Source organism: Stegodyphus dumicola, chromosome 3, assembly GCF_044657685.1.
Source record: "Stegodyphus dumicola isolate Sdum_Otavi_A_Nest chromosome 3, ASM4465768v1".
Taxonomy (NCBI): Eukaryota; Metazoa; Arthropoda; class Arachnida; order Araneae; family Eresidae; genus Stegodyphus; species Stegodyphus dumicola.
In genome coordinates, this window is record NC_140770.1 from 157,930,363 (window position 1) to 157,949,792 (window position 19,430).

Below are 19,430 nucleotides of genomic sequence, written 5' to 3' on the forward strand. Positions count from 1 at the left end.
AACTTCTTTTTATGGAGCACATTTATTTTAATACTGTTTTGTAATATACGCGAAAACTTTAAACTCTTCTTTGAAATGTTAGACTGTAACTTGAAGTTTTCCTAGTGCCAGTTTCCTGAACATTTTTATATTTCATTTTTTATGTGTAAACGACAATGAAATCATTGCATAGACTGAAATTCTAACAACAAATATAAAGGTAATAAATAATCTTTTCGCCAACAGAAAATATTATTAAGATGTAGATGTTTTCTAAAAATGATTATTTCTCTTACAATGATCAGCATTGTATTAGTATTATAATTTAAAAACTGAATAAAATATTTTATGCACTATGAATGGCAACAATTTTTTTTTTTTTTTTTTTTTTTTTTTTTTTTTTTTAAATTTTCGTATTTTCCGTTTTTGTTTCTAGACAAGAACACGAGACCAGATGTAGGCGAGGAAAAAGAAGCTTTTTTTGTGGGTTGACCAAAGCACATGTCAAAGAATATTAAACGCACTTGTCTAAATTCACAGGTTTCTATTCATTAAGGCAAATTTAAAATTTTCCATTCTAGCTGCATTCGACGTATTAATTAAATTACATTTTAGATAAAATGTATCCTTATTTCGTCTTTCAAAGGTTGAACCTTATCTTTCAACGACAGCAAACTGTACTGTCTGCCTCAAATCGTCCTCGCTGTGGTTACTGACTGAACAACGACGAAAGCAAAGATTCTCACAGATTCTCTAATACTCTACTTAGTGACGTCACCTTACGACACCACCCACTCTGCCATTCATTACTTTTTGTCCAATCAGGGGGCATCTTCCAGTTCGCAAGTTGATTGAGGACGGTTCACCCGCGAGACTTCTAGAGTAACTGTCTAGCTTTGTTTTGTGCCGTTAAAATTCTACAACCGTGATTTAAGCGACAGTTTCAATTACTGGCAGCCTGACCAGTGTTATATTACATCACATTTAGAGGTTTATTGAAATACTTAACTTCTATAAATAGGCTTTGGGAAGATGTAGACCTAGAACTTCTTATGCAAATTGAACCAGGTCGCTGTGCAAATAATGAGTAAGTGTTGTGTTTTTGTTTTGGTTAGGAACACAAATGCGTTTTCTCTTTCCGATGTGAATGAAAACTTCATTTTCTTGGCGAATAATCAATATTTTGGTGAACAAATAAATGAATTTTGCAGTGACTGTTGCATTCCCTCCTTAGCAGTTGTCAGGAATGTTACTATAAACACTATTTAAACGATTTACTTATTTTTTTAGATTTTACCTAACTTGTTAATTTCAATTACTACTTGACTAGAACTGAATTTTAAAATATTTGTTCTAGGCATAAAATAATATATTATTTATTGTTAATCAGTTAAAATAATATCTTTTTTGGGAGAATGGGTCAGTTTTGATTTCTTTCCGTGACCTGGAGACTTCCTACGCTGCTGAGTCAAAATTCAAAATAATTACCGAAAATTAATTAATGGCATTTTAAATAGATTTAAGAATGTGCAAAATAAATGAATTCATTATTGAATGAGTAATTTATTTATTATCGTGCGAAAGGAAACGAAACAATATCGTGTAAGTTTTCCCCACATAATTCTTATAATGTTTTTCTAGCTAAATGAAAACGGAAAAAATTTTAAAACAAATAAATTATTTAAGAAAATAATTCATTATTTCGTGTGTGAGTTAAATGCAAGTTTCCGAATGCGGAACATACAAAAAAGCTATAAATTTTCTTCCATCAAAAATGCAGTAGCTCTGAATTTTCTCCAATTAGATGGTAATGGAATACAAATACAAGGTAGGAGGGAATAATTTTAACTGGTGTCTTCCTGTTTGCGCGGTTGTCAAAAACGTTCCTGTTTGCGCGAAATTATCAATCTTCATTACTCCCCCTTCCAAAGGAGTTCCATAATGGGGGACCGACTGGGCGTTGGCCTCTTCCGAAACGTAGGAAAGCAAAAATTTTTTAGATTTAAAAAAAGAATTTTTAAAAGAAATAATAGAAAGATATTTACGAAGTCTGAGTCTTTGTATATCTTTGCATAAACGAAGTACTGTATTTAAAAGGGAAGAGATGTTCAAACTCTGCGATGATTTTGGCAATGAACTAAAAGATCGTTTCCTAAAGTAAAAACAGTATTCTTCCGAAATTCTGCATAAAGGTGAATTATAATAAAATCTCAGAATATATATTCTTTGCGAAAAGAAAGGCAGATGAGAAAAAAATATACCTCGAATATCAAGGCAGCTTCTGAGAAAGCTTTGTCCTAGCAAAAAGAAGCTTTTTTTTCCAAGCTGTAAATTGTCAAAGTCTTAATTCAGAAATATAGCATCTGAATCTCGATTGAATGGACTTGCTTTACTTGCATTCATCGGAATATCCAAATACATTAATTACATCCAAATACCAATACGGAATATCCAAATACATTACCATTGATAAATCTATTAATTGTCAAAGGTAAATTTGTTAGTTTCAAAGATTTAATTCAGAAATTCCAGAAGCATAGCGCACGATTCAGCAGCGATTGTATATATTTATCATACTAATTTAAAATAATGAATATACTTGTTAGTAATTATTGACAGTAAATATAAATAGTTAAGAGTATATTTTAAATCATTTATTTTTATATACACATCTGTATTTGTATATAATGAAATTCTTAATTATTATCAACTTATTTGATATTATTTCATTTTAAAATGCTCTTTTTCTAAATCTCTTATTCCTCTAGCTTCTTTTTTAAGAGAAACTGTACTTTGTGAGTCACTTTCAATTCCAACTGTAAATGCGATTCACAATTTAATTTATTCGTATGGTGGCAATATTAAAAACTTCGGAAACACTGGTTCAACAGTTGTAACTGAAGAGTAAGTACAATCAGCTTCTTTAAGGCAAATATCAAACGACTTTAGTTTACTCTGACGATGGATATTTAAAAAGGGGAGAATTCAGTATTCGTCGAATATTGCAATATTCTGATAATCCCTTAAAATTCGTGCTTTCGAAATCTCTGATAATCCCTTAAAATGCATGCTACGATTAGAAAATTTAATAAATTTGATTACAGTGTGACGTTATTAGGTTTAATCAATGCAGCAAACGTGAAAAATATGCAGTGCCCTCCCCGAGTCTCGAACCCTGGACCTCTCGAATACACGCCCGAGTATGCTTCCAACTAATCACGAAGGCATGCGGAAAGGAGGCAGAAAATACCTTATAACTAAAATTATCAATTTAATAACAGAGAAAATTCAACTTTCCTTCACACTTTTCCAGGCTTAGGACTGGCAGTAAAAATACTGGCGTGTTTAAAAGTTGTGTGATGTTAGTCACTTTCCTTTTTAAAAAAAAAAAATTATTATTAAGTTATTTTTAGAGAAAATTTTCATATGTTTTAATTGAATTTTTATAGATAAGAAAGAGATAATAATCACTTTCTTATATTTTGTGATGAGTAAAATTCTTGCATAATACGTTGGCTTCTTTCCTCTTTTTTGACCACACTTGTTTTCCTTCTTTTCTCTTCTAAATTTACATAACGACGATCTATAAAATAACCACTTTCTTTAGCTCCGTTTTTCAAAAATTTTATCAGTTCTAGAGTTTTAGGATGGATTTTCCTAATAACAGAATTTAATTTATGATGCCATCCTTCAAAATATTATTTGTCCTGTGCAATTTTTCATTGCAGTTCCACATCTGTATACTTACGACGTCATTTTCAAGCCACTGCTCAACAAAGTAATCATAAAATGCCTCTAATCTTGCATTACGAGGTGAACTTTTTTGTATGCACAGCCAACCATTATCGAAACATTCCGTGGGTATGTATGCAAGGGATCTAATTTCTTCATTATGCCTATATTCGTTAACAAGTCCCAAATCTTGAATCTTTCTCCACAGACACTGATTTAAGTGGAAATTGCAACTCTTATATTTAAGGAAGGAAAAATATTTTTCAGCGAAATTATAACTGCAGTTTCACAATCCATCACAATTTCTTTAGGATCCCAATCAGAAATATGGGTTTTAATTAAACGAAATAATCTCTCATAAGTCTGCTTTCGTTTATCGGGAAGTAAGCAAAACAACACAGGAACAACATTAATCTCGTTAGAGGTACTTCCAATATCAACATGGATAGTATAAATTTGAGAGAAAAACTTTGAGCAACTTTTAAAAGTTCCATCCATAAAGAAAATTCTGCCGCTTTTCATTGCTTCCCTTCCCTTCTTACTTGAAAATACCAAAATTCGGCTATCTTTTAAATCATCGAACAACAAGAAAGTAAAATTATCATCCATTGCTAATAATTCATTAGGAATTTCTAAATCTTCCATATATGTAGCTTCTCGATATTATCCTTCGGCACTTTGCCTAGATTTGTATAGAGCTGTTTTAACACTTGAAAACTGCGGAATATTAGTTAATGTGTCAAAGCCTTGATTTTATAGTTTTCCAACTTCTTCATTGTAAATTTGAGAAAGTGGAACATTTTCTTCTTTCGCTCTCATTTTTGCTACAAATATTTGTTTTTTTTTTACTAAAGAATATGCTGTATCAGGTTGACATAAATGAATTTTTTCTTCTAAAACAACTTCTTCCTTGGTCAATTGAGCCTTTGCAGCTTTTAGTTTTTTCATTTATGCAAATCCAATAAACATTTTCCTTATTTCTATTCCGAATTCGATATTGATAACCTTTGTAAAGGGCTAAAGGCTTTTTTCCTTTTAGTTTCAATAATCTCTAAAACATCCATACTGATTTAGATACGAAAAATAACAGCTAATACTAAAGATTTTAAAGTGGAATGAAACTAAAGATTTCGAGAGGAGCCTAAACTAAGACACGTCTTCTGTCTAACAATGTCAAGAAGATGACGAACTTATTCACAAAGGAACTGCCCAGCTCTTCTTAATGACTCATCCTGACATCTCCTGAGGAACTTTGGGAGGGGGACTGTACTCCCTGATTTCGCGCAAACAGGAAGATTTTTTTAAAATGCGGAAACAGACCTAAATCTTTTAACTGCAATTAAATTCGGCGGATAAATGTTTAAACATATAATTTTCGTTATTTGCAGTGGTTACATTTGTTTTCGGGCACTAGTGCTTTCATGCAAATATCAGTTACTTCATTATAAGCGAAAAGGACTTGTTTTCCTTTTACATATCTTATGGATCATCTTTTTTAAAACCTGCTTGTTTTCGAGAAAGTTATTCGAAACGCGTTTGGTAAAAATTAATTTATTCTAAATGTTCTGAAAATGAACTCATATAAATATTTAGGCACTTTGAACAAGCATATTATATTTAATAAAATCATGAATATAACGGACATTCAATACTTTTTAGATATCCTTTAGCTAAAATTACTCTTTTCATGCATTCTGGAATGATCTTAATTAATATTTTAGAGTAAAAATACTTCATTTTGTTCTATTCCTACGTAAGAATAGCGTTTAATAGATTGAATAGCTTTTAATGTTCGATAGGATTTAAATTCGAATAATATGGAGGAGTTTGATAACTTCAGAACTGTCGTATAATAATCCCAAGCGAACATTTAGGGCTGTATGTTTAGGCTCGTTATCCCTATAGAACTTAAATGTTCTTTTTATTCCAAGTTTTCTTGCAGATGCTTTGAGATTTTCATTAAAAATATTTATATATTTGTACTGATCCGTATTATTTTCTATAAAAAGTAAATTTCCTTTCCCAGGGGTAGCGAAACGTACCCAAACTATTGTACTTCCACCCTCATAATTAACAATAAGTGATAGGTTTTTCGGATTCAGTTCTTCGTTTATCATTCGCCTTGCAGCAATTCGTCTATCGGACCTAAATATATTAAATTTTGACTCGTCTTGACGTTCTATTTTTTTTTTTTTTTTTTTTTTTGTTGACGAAGAATTTTCTTCTTGCTGCTCACCCATGTATCCAAAGGCCTTAATGAATCATCTAACGGTTTCAAAGAGTTAACCCTTATTACAAGCTGTTCTTCTAAATCCGCTGCAAAGTTTACAGAATTAATTTCTGGGTTTCGTTTGAATTTTCATAGGATAAATTTCCGATTCCTTCGTGTTAGCGTGGAATGTGGCCCCGTCTTCAGCGCATTTTGAGCAGTTCACGCCATTTCCATAGTTTTAATATTTAAAAAATAACTGAAAACTTTACACCAAGGATTTTTTTGAGTACTTTAAAATAATTCTGAGATTTATACAATGATGAATAATTAAATTTCTAACAGAACTTGTAGTTTATTTGTAGCGTCTTGCCTTGCTCAGTTCAGATATTGAATTATTCTTAAATTTTACTGAACAAAATGATAATTTCCAAACGCAAACTATAATTCTGGCGACATATTTTCATTTAAAACACCCCCCCCCCTCAAATGAGAAGAACCATCGCCTTCCAATGTCAACAAAACTTTGGAGTGTCCGAATTATTACGAGACTTACTGATTATCCTCTAAGCGGCAAGGCCGTATATATACGGCCTAGAATATTTTTTGTGATATCGGTAAGAACATATATATACGTGGATATTAAAATGTGTCAAAGAAATTAAAGCATTATATTAAAAGCACACAAATCTTTGTGTGGTCAGAGTTTTTACATTAAAATAAAAAAATAATAATTTGTTCTTATAGTAGTTTTGGGAAATTTGTGCTTTCTTAGCGAAAACCTTGGCCGCTCAGAGGGTTAATACTTCCAGAATAAATTATTTTACCGCAAAGAATATTTTGATGATATTTATTTTGTAATAAGTAAATCTTAAAACCCTCTAAGCAGCAAAGCAATATATATATATACGGCCTAGAATATTTTTTGTGATATCTGTAAGAACGTATATATACGTGCATATTAAAATATGTCAAAGAAATTAAGGCACTATATCAAAAGTACACAAATCCAGGTATGAAATACCAGGAGAGTTTTTACATTAAAATCAAAAAATAATTTGTTCTCATAGTTGTTTTGGAAAATTTGTGCTTAGCGAAAACCCTGGCAGCTCAGAGGGTTAAAATTGAGAAAAAGTAATATATTAGGAAAAAATTTCAAGTGCAAATTTCAATATATATAATATATATATATATATATATATATATATTCCTCAATAGCGAGCGCTTGCCTATAACGTCATTGGCCACTCCTAAGGCCAGAAGTGGTGGCCATTTTATTGTGGAGGCGCCTAATAGGCAGCCATCGTTACCTCATATGGAGAGACAGACAATTTTACATTCATGCCTTCTCCGGCATTCGAAACCAGGCCTTTCGGTATCGCAGTTAGGCTCCCCTAACCACTAACAGTCTGCGCGGCCAATTTCAATATTTAATAAAAGCAAATCAATTTGAATAATAGAAGTATTCGAAAACAAATGGGAGCCACTGTAGTATTTTATCTTTATTTGGTATTTAATGTACTAATTAGTTGATAAGAATTACGTAGGGATATCACATTTACTCACTATTTCCCAATTTACAGTATAAATTATAACATTCATTTATTATTTTTCATTTACGGTATAAATGAAGTTCTGAATCAAACTAGAAAATTTTACGTATAAAAAAACTGAGAAATAATATTCACATTCCTAATTTTCGTCTTCGTGGTATAATATAAAGTTTTCTATATGAAACATTCTTCGTCATACATTCTATATAAAACTTTCTCTTACCCTGTTAAACAATGCTTTACATGGATTTTTCAAATTCCTTTTTAGTACTGGAAAGCATTGTTACAGAAAATATTTCATTTTATGTAGCAAAATAATGTAAATTGATTTAAAGATGCAATTTAATTTAGTTTCATTTATATTAAAAGGCAATGGATATACATTTTTACAAAGAAGCACATATATTTTAAATATAGCTTGCTAATTATCAGTCAGTTAATAATAGTTTTCCGTTCTATTAATCGTATATTCATAGAATTCCATTACAATATTAGTAACTGTATTGTTTATTTCATTGCTATCTAGTTACACAAAAATATAATTGTTATTTTATTAGTTATTTATTTTAAAATATACTTCTGTTTGTAACTTCCATAGGAAGTCATCCACGAAAGCGCTCAACCAGTGGCTGAGTCGTTAAAACCGCCGAATTACTACGGTTTGAACTCAGGCGAACGGACTGTCTGCATAGTTGGTTTTCATGCTTTTCCCCGTGTGTGACGTGAATGCAAGGTAGTTTCCTCCACGAAGGCATCCTCCCTCTTAGACAGATAGCTCTTCATGTGTTGTTAACTACTCAGACTTAATTTGCATATTCATTAAGTCTGAGTATTAAATGATTATTTAATTTTAATACGTTGCAAAGCATTCGAAGGCTATCCGGTTAGAGAGATGGCTATGCGGAAGACGTTCTGGGGTAGAATTAGCTCATATTTACATTATGCATGGGGAAAAACCAGAAAAACACGAAATCGCTATATAATTAGTCCATTAGTCCATTTTCTGTGACTCAATGCTAAGAAACAATTATTAATGATTTTGGGGAAATTAATCATCCTATGCATTTCGTAGATAGCTTTTGTTCTTCAAGCAAAATATTCAGCAGAAAATGTGCTACTGGCAAACATATTTTGTTCATTGCCGGAAAGAGATATCTCAAATTCTTTTGACGCTATATATGGAACATTTAATCTAACTAATGTTAATTTAAGATTAAATTTTGTTGAATTTTAACATTTAAAATGAATACTTCTTATCAATGTTCAGTGGCTTCAGGCACCAGATCAGTGTGGGAATTAGTTATCAAAACAATTTAACCTTTTGCTTAAATTTATATGACATTCTGTTATCATCAGGGATACTTCTGTATGTTCACCCTCTTAGGATTTACAGATTAAAATAATAATAATAATAATAAAAATCTGAAAGGTTTCGGATTTTAAATTACACCCAAAGGGGTGTTTTTTTAACGTTTTGTGTGTTACCTTTATTTATTAAATATCACGTTCTACGTACTTAAACCATAACATTCAGTTCAACAGTAATATCGCAAGATAGTTTTAAAATGAGCATATCTTTAGAATTTTCGATATACGGTCTCGGGCGCTGGAGATAAAAAGGTCCCCCCCTCCGTAGAGTGTTGCCATCACTCGCTTTGAAATCCTTGAGTTTGTTAATCAAAAATTCGTTAAAGTTTTACAAAATGTGAAATCGATAATAAAACAAATTCCAAATCCCAAATTTGGGCTTCCATATGCCCATATTCGGGTGGAAACGTACGTTATTCAAATTTTGATGGTTCTAGGTACTGTCGTTTTATCACAGTGCGAGAAACATGCATTGATGCAGATTCTTCATTATTTAATTTCTTTAAATATAATACAGGGCGATTAAATTTGGTGGCAACAATTTAAAAAGCGATACGCCGTTTATATTTTCAACGCAAAATGACAAAACGAAATTAATAGTCCTTCAGGGCAAATTGCCCCTTTCGACTAAAAATTTTTAGATTTCAGTTTGAAGATATACTGTTTCTTTCTTTCTGTGTTTGGTATAAAAATTAACTTTTAAGCATTTATGGTTGATTACGTGTTTGAAGTATATTTTTAGAATTTATGCTTTTTAAGCTAGGAGCAAACAGTGCCTTTATTGCCCTATCTAGTATCACGCAGGCTTCGTCCAGTATATAGAGGCAAATTGGGGGGGGGGTGAATGGAATAGATACCTCTTGTTCGTTCATGGAGGTAAGAATGAACTTACTTCCTAACTCCATCATGTGTTCGTTTAGGGGTATTGGCACTTAGGAGAGGGTCTTCAATTAAATCTCACGCAGTTCGTAGCCTACCAAGGGAAAAAATAGCTTTACTATAAAATAGTTAGATAAGAGTTATAGTTAGATAACTGTACAGCGCACACGCCTTTGGTCTCTGAAATTTGGGAAAATGCAAGCAGTTCGAAGGAAATAAGTAAGTCGATATGTCTACTAGATAACGTAAAATCTATAGTCAGTGAAGGAACCAATCGCTTAAAATCATATAAAAACTGTTTTCGAAAATGTGGCTTTTATGTAGAAATCTCAGAGGAATTACAAACTATAGCTAATGTTTCAGAGATCAGCGAGGAAAGTTATGAAGATTCACTGTTAGAATGAAAACGGAAAAGGAATTATGAAGATTTATTTTTAGAATACCGTATTTCCTCCTGTATATTTCTCCCTTTCTTTCTTTTTTAAATTCCTACTATTAGCTCACACTCTCTCTATATCTTGTTAAAATTTTCAGTCGTTAATAAAATACTTTTTATTCATTCTCTCAAGTTCAAATACATTTTTTTAACTTGTAGTGGATGACACTTGGTGTTAATAAAGTTTTTTCACATATTAAAGGTCAATTCCTACTTATTGATCCCGGTTTGTCGGAACTAAAGATAGGCTGTTTTTATTAAATATACTAGCAGCTTCGCTGCCAGTTTTCGTCTGGCTTTTAAATGTACCGGAAAAATGGCTGAAGGGAACACCAAACGTTAAATTTAAAAACTGCTTAGAATTTTACTCTGCAGAACAACTTCATAAAAAAAAGTTATTACGTATAACAAAGTTACAATGAAATAAACAATATCCCTTAATACAAATATTAATTATCCTAATGAATAAAATTAACCAACTTCCCTTTGCAAAATCTTAAGAACTCAAATGGTATAAAGGAGGTTAAGAACTTTGTTTCCTAAAAAAATCACTCAAAACTTTTCAATATCTTAAAGACAGTGAAATGAGCAATAAATAACATAAAAGAATACAAAAAATTCTGAAAAGCAAAGTATAATTAATGATATTTTATCTTATATTTTCAAGAGAAAAAAATTACAATGGAATAAGCTATATCCCTTAATACAAATATTAATTATCCTAATAAAAAAATTAACCAATTTTCCGTCAAAGAAAAAAAATCATGCAAAACTTTTCAGTATCTTACAAATAGTGAAATAAGCAAAAAGTAACATGAAAGAAACTCAAAAAACAAAAAATTCCGCGCGGAATTTTACTCTGCAGAACAACTTTATAAAAAAAAATCAATAAAAATGTATTATATATATATATATATATATATATATATATATATATATATAAATGACAATGAAACATGCCAATCTCTTAAAAAACAGTGACATAAGAAATACGATGAAAAATTGTTGCCAAACCCATATTTCTAAAAGAATGAAACTATTCAAAATGATGCGATTTCATCAAAAATCTATCAACAACAGTAAGAAAGGAAAATTGTTACCAGAATCACATTTTTAAAGATGTGAGGAGTGTACTCCGAAGTTTCATTTAAATGTTTTTTTAAAAATACAAAATATCATCATTTTTCCAAAATTCTTTTTGTAAAATCAGTCGCAAGGATGAAGGTTTAACGTGTCCAAAAATCAAAGAGAAATAAACTGTACATTTTTAAAAGTAAACTTTTTAAGAAAAAATCCCGTTGAAAAAGTATTAAGCTCCCTTTTTTAAATAAATTCGTATTTAATCGATTTATTGAAACACAAAATTTGTTTTAAGTTCGTAAAATAGTTAAGTGCCTACGTTTCAAGACGATGTGTGAAAATGGAGTGTGTAGAGTAAAATCTCGCCTTCCTATAGCCCATTATGTCTCAAAATGACACGATTTCGTCACAAAACATAAAATTAAAAACATTCGAATTCGAATTTCGAAAAAATCGCTTCGAGGTGCACTGGCTCTTGTCTAGATGCACCTATGTACCAAATTTCGTATCCGTAGGTCTATTAGCTTACGCGCAGCGCGAACGATAGACTGACACACAGACATATATGTAGAGATTATAAGACTTAAAAATAATGACTGTTTATTAGGAATTCTCACATGCTGTAAAAATAAATTTTATAACAACTTATAAATAATAGTATACGACTGTGATCAATAGGATTGTCATATTTAACAAAAAATAAGTTGCAACAGTAAGACAAAGTTCTAAAGATTTTTAAAGTGTATGGAATTAAAGAATTGTAGTTTTATAGAGTTGGTTGAAGCGGATGTCATGTCCCATTATGTAGCGAAAATTCTCCCCATATTTCTAGGTTTACGTGATAATAATATATGTTTAAAATATAACCCTTTAAAATGTCCCTTGCTTCACAAACGAAGAATGCGAAAAGAAACTACAACGCAAGCGACACTTAGAGAACAGCAGGTCAAGCATATGTCGTGCGAAATTATTAGATGGAATATTAATCGAAGAACTGGACTGCTCGGAACTCACTGGAAAGGTTCCTTGCAATAATGAAGCATTACAAAAGATGGATAGAATGAGAAATTATAGACCACCATCAGCTTCGTAAATTAGAAACGAAAAAATATTAATAATGTTAATAAAAAGTAACCAAAATAAAATTTTCTTTGTTGACCTAAGTAGGAATTGACTTTAAAATTTGTTTTTATTTCACTTGTTTACTAATTTTAACGTCTAAACTCGAGAGAGGAAATGCATGTTTTTGTTGTTGTTGTTGTTGCTGCTGTTTTCATAGAACTCGGTTAAAGTTCATACTTGCATAACAAATATTATACTTACATATAAGTATACCTATATACTTACATATGAGTGTATAACAAATGTTATACTTACATAACAAATAAAAAGTAGTCACGGAGAAAGTACTGGTAACTATCACGATATTATTCCTTTAAAAGAAATTTATGATAATATTATATAAGAACACACAGTTCTCACATTGCTGTAAATTATTCATATGTTGCCTGTGTAACAATGCTACTTTATAAATGTGCACCAAATAGTTGATTTAATTTTTTCCCTCGAGAATATACTGGACCTCAAAGATTTCGAAATTAATTTACACTTTTTTTGGGGGGGAGGGGAGGGGCTCAGATATTTATCTACTATAAAGTAGTTTAGAGATATTAGAAGTTCGAGTCCATACGGAAGTTTTTCATCTATAATTTTTTTTAATACACGAATTAAAAATACAATCGCCATTTTCGAAGGGGAAGGAAATTTTTTGAAAGTAAATTTAAAATCTTATAATTTCGAATTGAATGTATACCACATTTCCTTGCGCATTTTTACACCTAGCTTTTTACCGCTAGGTTCTGAAAATTTTTAAAACATTCGCGCAGTTTTCACTTTCCTGAATGAATTCGGAGAACAGCTCCCATAAATCTTGGAAACGGATTCGTCCACATAGTGATTGTTTTCGTCTTGCTAACAAAGGCAAATCCTAGCAAATTATTTGCGAAGATCACGTCGAACTTTTACCTTTTAATTCTTGAACTTTATGCCAGCCTAATATAAGAACCGACTCATAACAGCGAAGCGAAAACGAACTGACATTCAGTATAACGTTTGAGAGAATCTATTACAGGATTTCTGCTTTAAGAAGCAAAAGTACTCAGCGTCGTTCAACCATAATTTTTCAGCTTAAGTATGCAATAAGATGGCAACAGATAAGCAAATTTGAAAGAAAAAAGGAAAGTACTACATAAACTGAGTAGTGGCAAACATTTAGAAACAAAACAAATAGAATTCTCAAAATACCAGTTAACATAAATAAAAATATTGTAATTAACGTTGGCATCAAAGCATTGAAATAATTGAAATACTTCAACTTGAACCTAAAAATTTGGCAAAATTCAGTCATGGATATCGTGGAATTTTATCTTTTTTATCTGAAGTTTTAGTTGCAGTCTGAGATTACTGTTTTACAAAATCTCAAGAAGATAAAAATACAACGTCTCTGCAACGCAAAACTCGCAAGTTAAATGAGTTGATGAGTTTTATTTCGGAATCAGTGGATCTTATTCTCAATGTCACATTGAAACAAGTCATTCAAGTTGCGTGAATTTTAACGTATATTTTTCGATGCAATTATCTTGAAAGATATCAAGCTTTACGTTGATAGCAATCGCAAAAACTGTAAGTTGGTGACAAGCGTCGCGTGACTTGAAACATCATGGGCGAGTCTCCGCCAACTCCTTGAAAAGTTTCTAACGATATTGATATTTAGGTCACGTGAGAATGGCACATGGCCATCCGCAGCAGATTAAATGCACGGTTTTTAAAATAGACATATTGCTAAACCTTGAAAATACTGTCGGTTTGAATTTGTATAAAATGCAGAAAGATGAAATGGAGCCGAACATTCGAGAGACGAAAGGCAGTCGAACGCACACTTTCTCTTCTGTGTATATCGTTTCTAGGATTTATTTATTTAACCCAGTGAAATGTTTCCGCAGACATACAGTATTTATTACTTATTTAAGCTCAGCCGCTTATTTTCGTTTGGAACGACATCCGTTTCGGCGCTTTTAATCTCAGCAAATGCGTTATCTGCATTTCATACTTTAATTACTGATATAAAAGATAAATACATTTAATTGAAAAATTTTAAATATAAATGGTGAGTTTTTTAGGCTGGACATCTCAAAAATTCAGAAAATGCTTTTATTGATATTCTTAGCATAGAATCAACTCCCAATCATCAGCAGTAATCCTATAGACACGACATCTAGGTTAACGGCCGACCAGACGGTATAGTGGTTAGGGGAGTCAGCTGCGATACCGAAGGGTCCGCGTTCGAATCCGAAAGACATGGATGTAAAATTGTCTGTCGCCTCACAGGAGTCAACAGTGACTGCCTATTAGGTATCTCTAGAATGGAATGCCCCACCCCCCTCCGGCAACTTAGGAGTTGCCAATGTTACAATCGCAAAATAAATAAATGAATATCTCAAAGGGGCATTTTTTAACGTTTTGTGTGCTACCTTTATTTATTAAATATCATGTTCTTTGCTCTTAAGTATAAAACTCAACTCAACCGCAGCATCGCAAAATAATTTTAAAATGAGCCTACCTTTAGAATTTCCGATACACAGCCTCGCGCACTAGAGATAGAGATAAAAATGTGATTTTTTTTTTTAGTCCAAAGGGGCTTTGTCCCTAAAGGACTATTGCTTTCGTTTTGTTTATACATTGAACTGCGGTGCTTAACCACCAGGGTGCCTGGGCGCCATAGCCCTACCCCTCATCGAATAACATGATAAAAGTTTCGAATTATGAACTGAATGTGCTAAATAATTAAATGAGTAAGAGTTTAAATACATAATTGCTAATAGTTAAATACATATTTTTTCCTTAAGTACCTAATTACTAATCCATACATAATTAACTATTTTTTTAACAACTATTTCACAGAAGAATACATGTACACACAAGAGAAACAAAATACGAAGTGCGACGCCTTAGTGCCACTAGTAAAAACAAAATGCAATCAGGAGGAAAAAAGAACAATATACAATAAAGAATCTGAGCAACAATTTGCATAACACATATACAAAATTACATACTAGTAACATTTAGGATCGCCCTTGGGCGTTTACTGAAATTGGGGTCCCTAGTATCATAACAATAGTTAACAACCACAGGATTGTCCAGAAGTTCCTGTTTATCATAAAATGCCCTAGATAGGCGGCAATAAAAATCACAAAGATTCTCTATTCTTAACTCTTTACGAATTTGGCTATTCCGAATGTACCAGGGGGCATTACATATCTTACGCAATACCCCGTTTTGGGCAGCTTGTAACTGCCTTCTCAAACTTTTGCACGAGTATGCCCAGACGAGGCATGCATAACTATAAGAATTGGACGCAACATGGTTTTGTAAATGAGCAACTTATTATCAATAGATAGAACACTGTTTCGAGCAATTAAGGGGAAGAGTGAAGCTTTACTAGCTCGAAACTTCCTGAGAATATGTGTAACGTGTGGGTTCCATGTAAGAGATTTACTGAGGATCACCCCAAGATAAGGGACCTGCTTGACCCAGGAAATGTCCACACCATACATTTGCAGGTGAGTCAGGAAATTCTTCTTAGTAGTAAACAGTATGGCATGTGTCTTGTCGACATTCACCAAATTTCCATTTGGTCAGCCAAGTCGCTTTCGTTTTGCGATTTTGCGTTGAAAACTTTTAAAGGCTGTATCACTTTTCAAATCGTTGCCACCAAATATTGCCGCCATGTATTATATTTGAAGAAATTAAATAATGAAGAGTCTGCATAAACGTATGTATGTTTCTCGCATTCTGCTAAAACAACAGTACTTAAAAGCCATCCAGTTTTGAATGACGTAATCCTACTGCGAATATGGGCATCTGAAAGTCCAAAATTGCAATTTGTTTTATTATTATTGATTTCATATTTTGTAAAAGTTTAATGAATTTTTGGTTAGCAGACTCAACGATTTAAAAGCGATCAGTGGCAACACTCTACGGGGGGGGGACCTTTTTATCTCCAGCGCGCGGAATTGTGTGTCCGAAATTGTAAAGATATGTTCATTTTAAAATTATTTTGCGACATTGATGTTGAAGTGAATTTTTTTATGGTTTAAGTGCAAAGAACATGATATTTAATAAATAATGGTTGACACAAGGCATTAAAATACGCCCCTTTGGATGTAATTTAAAATCTGAAACCTTTCAGTCCCCCCCCCCTCCGTACAGTATTGCCATTGCTCGCTTTGAAATTGTCGATTTTGTTAATCAAAAATTCGTTAAAGTGTTACAAAATATGAAATCGATAATAAAACAAACTTCAAATTCTAAATTTGGGCTTCCAGATGCCCATATTCTTTGGATGATTACATTATTCAAAATTCGATGGCTCTAGGTACCGTCGTTTTATCCCTATGCGAGAAACATACATACATTTATACAAAATTCTTCTTTATTTAATTTCTTTAAATATAATACAGGGTCTAATATTTGGTGGCAACGATTCGAAAAGCGAACCGACGTTTATAGTGAACCAACGCAAAACGCCAAAACGAAATTAATAGTCCTTCATGGCAAATTGCCTCTTTTGGACTATTAAAAAAAAAATCTAGGTTAACAGGTTAACTCAGAGTTACGTTAATCTGAGAGCTGGGTAAGGGAAGGAAGAAAAATTCTTTCTATCGTAATTAATATAAAAATGCTGTTAAAAATTTACTTGTATTTTTAAGAGTTTTTATTCATAGAATAAGTGCTCATTTGAGAACGCATATTAAATTAGAATTTAAAATCAAGAGCAAAAAGGAAGAATTTTTATTTATTTATTTAATGACAGGATTCATTTAATTCGCATCCATCCTACCTCCTCATGAATGTGCTCCTGGTCAACTGGGAGTTGTATTCGTTTGAGCAAAAAATATGCACAGCATGCTGTGATCGATTGAATGTATTCGTTTGAGTAAAAAATATGCACAGTAGTGCCGCATGCTGTGATCGAGTCTGACCATGGCTATTTGGATAACACTGACCGAAAAACATCATTAAACGATATGGAATTTAACTGATTCAGTATAAATACAACTAAAAACATAGACTTGGGTATTTTTACAACAATTTAAAGAGGAAAATGCAAAAATTTGTCTATGAAATGTTCATAGTATTTTTAACGCGAAAGTACATTCCTGAACTGAAAATAATGTTTCTGAAATTTGTTTCACCCTTGCTGTACCCCTCGATTTAATATTGGGAAGGCGTATATCGTTAAAAAAACATATTAATGTAAAATTTAAAACTAGGCCAACAAAACAACTTTAATTTTGCATAAATGTTTTTATGGAATTTTTTCCTGCCGAAATTTTTTTAACCTAATAAAGAGAGATCTGCACCTTATCGTTCTCGAAAGCGAAAGAGTTATTTAAAATAAGAATTAAACCAACGCTACTCTTTTTTTTTTTTTTTTCCGGATTTTAAATGGTTGACTGAAATCGAAATCAAACATCAAGGCGATTTAATGTCTTGCTTAGCAAATTTTATAATTTATTTAACTTGACTTTATTTTAGTGAACAGCCACAGACATGCATAAATGTGCCCGCGTTCTTATAGAATTCAGTTTAGAAATTGGAGGAAGCAAGTATCGTCTAAGTTTCTCATCTTTATGATGGTTACTAACTTGATAAAATCTTCATCATAAAGGTGCAGGCACCTGTGAACAGTAGGCCGCTGTTTACAGAGGATGCCCTAACATCCTGAAGCCAGAAGTATAATTAAGTTACTTTTGAACTCTAAGAAAGTAACTTACATCAGAGCAGCTTTGTTAGGAACTTGAAGAAAGTAACTTATTTATTAATATTCTCCGATTATGCAGCTTATTTATTAATATTCTCCGATTATGATACAGGCACCATTATGAAGTTCAGTTCATGACGTGGAGAAAGCACCTTTCGTCAAGGTGCCGGAGTAGATAAAATATGAGAGTTTCAAGCTATGTGGCGCTGTGGCGCTGGGGCTGCGTGGCGCTCACAGAGGAGAGGGAATTTACCGAGGAGTACGTCATCAACTACGAACGTGCAACATCCTGTTCGTGACGTCATCACGCATTATCACCTCGAATTATTTTGCTATTGTTACGTCAGCCACATGTTTCATCTCGTTTGTGTTGTAATCCGGTTTCATGTCCGCGCTTATCCATTGACGTAGAACTCGCCGCTGCTCTGATGTCATACTTAATTCGCAACCTGATTGCAGTATGCAGATACATGTTAGAATTTCTAGAACATTCTGTTTAGTTCAGCAATCACCGCTAGAGGGCAGTAGTCTTACCCATAGTGCATTTTGATTGGTACTCGTGGATCTTGACGAAATTATTAACCATTATTTTTAATTGATTATACTATTTGACTTAATATAGCAGTATTTAATGAAAAACGTTCATGTATTTATATGTAAATTTCATGTATTTGGCCATCTATGGCATGCGAAACGTGGACGATAACACAAAGTCGTGCTTTTATCTCCTGAATCCTATTATTTGATTATTATTTAAACGTATATATCCTCTTTGTTCATCTGACTTAGCGGAAACCAACATGAGGCTGATGGACTGCACATAGGCAATTCTGTTCCAACTTGCTCAGACATTTGTAATTCCTCGATAATGAATGAATTCATAATTTTAAATTTATTTTGTTTCTACTTTAGGTTAAGATATTTTAAATTTCTCATTTCTTTATCTTACAAACATAATTTACGTAATTTTCTTTTCTTCTCGCCGTTAAATTAAATGTACTAATTTTCACACCATATTTTTTATATACGAACATAAGATTTTCTTTTTCCCCCCATTTTTAAATTTTACATTCTTTTCCCCCTGCGTTTAACTTACAAAAGTAATAGATTTTATAAAAGTAATACGTTTTCACAATTTTAATTTTTTTTCTTTCTCTTTTTATTTTACAAAAGTTTTTTTTTTTTTCCCTTTAGTTTAATCTTTCCTTTCCATGTTTTACATTTTTCACTTTATTTGTTTTACAAAAGCTGTACTTATTTTCATACGATTTTTTATTTATTTTTTACGAACTCGGTCTTTTTTCCTATATTTTACTTCAAGAAGTAATTTTTAATTTTTCTTTTATATAAAAATATTTTTTTTTAATTCTT

At 32.0% G+C, this 19,430-nt stretch overlaps 1 protein-coding gene across 3 annotated transcripts in view; it reads left to right on the forward strand.

The window, feature by feature from the left end:
- The first annotated feature begins 844 nt into the window (after window positions 1–844).
- LOC118195605 (protein c-ets-1-A-like) overlaps window positions 845–19,430 on the forward strand; it is a 406,827-nt gene continuing 388,241 nt past the window's right edge. For 2 of the 3 annotated variants that reach the window (XM_085813546.1, XM_085813547.1), the window contains exon 1: window positions 847–1,066. The gene's annotated coding sequence lies outside the window, so the exon portion shown is untranslated. Of the gene's footprint in view, window positions 1,067–19,430 lie in introns of all 3 variants that reach the window. The other variant, XM_085813551.1, reaches the window with a different exon arrangement.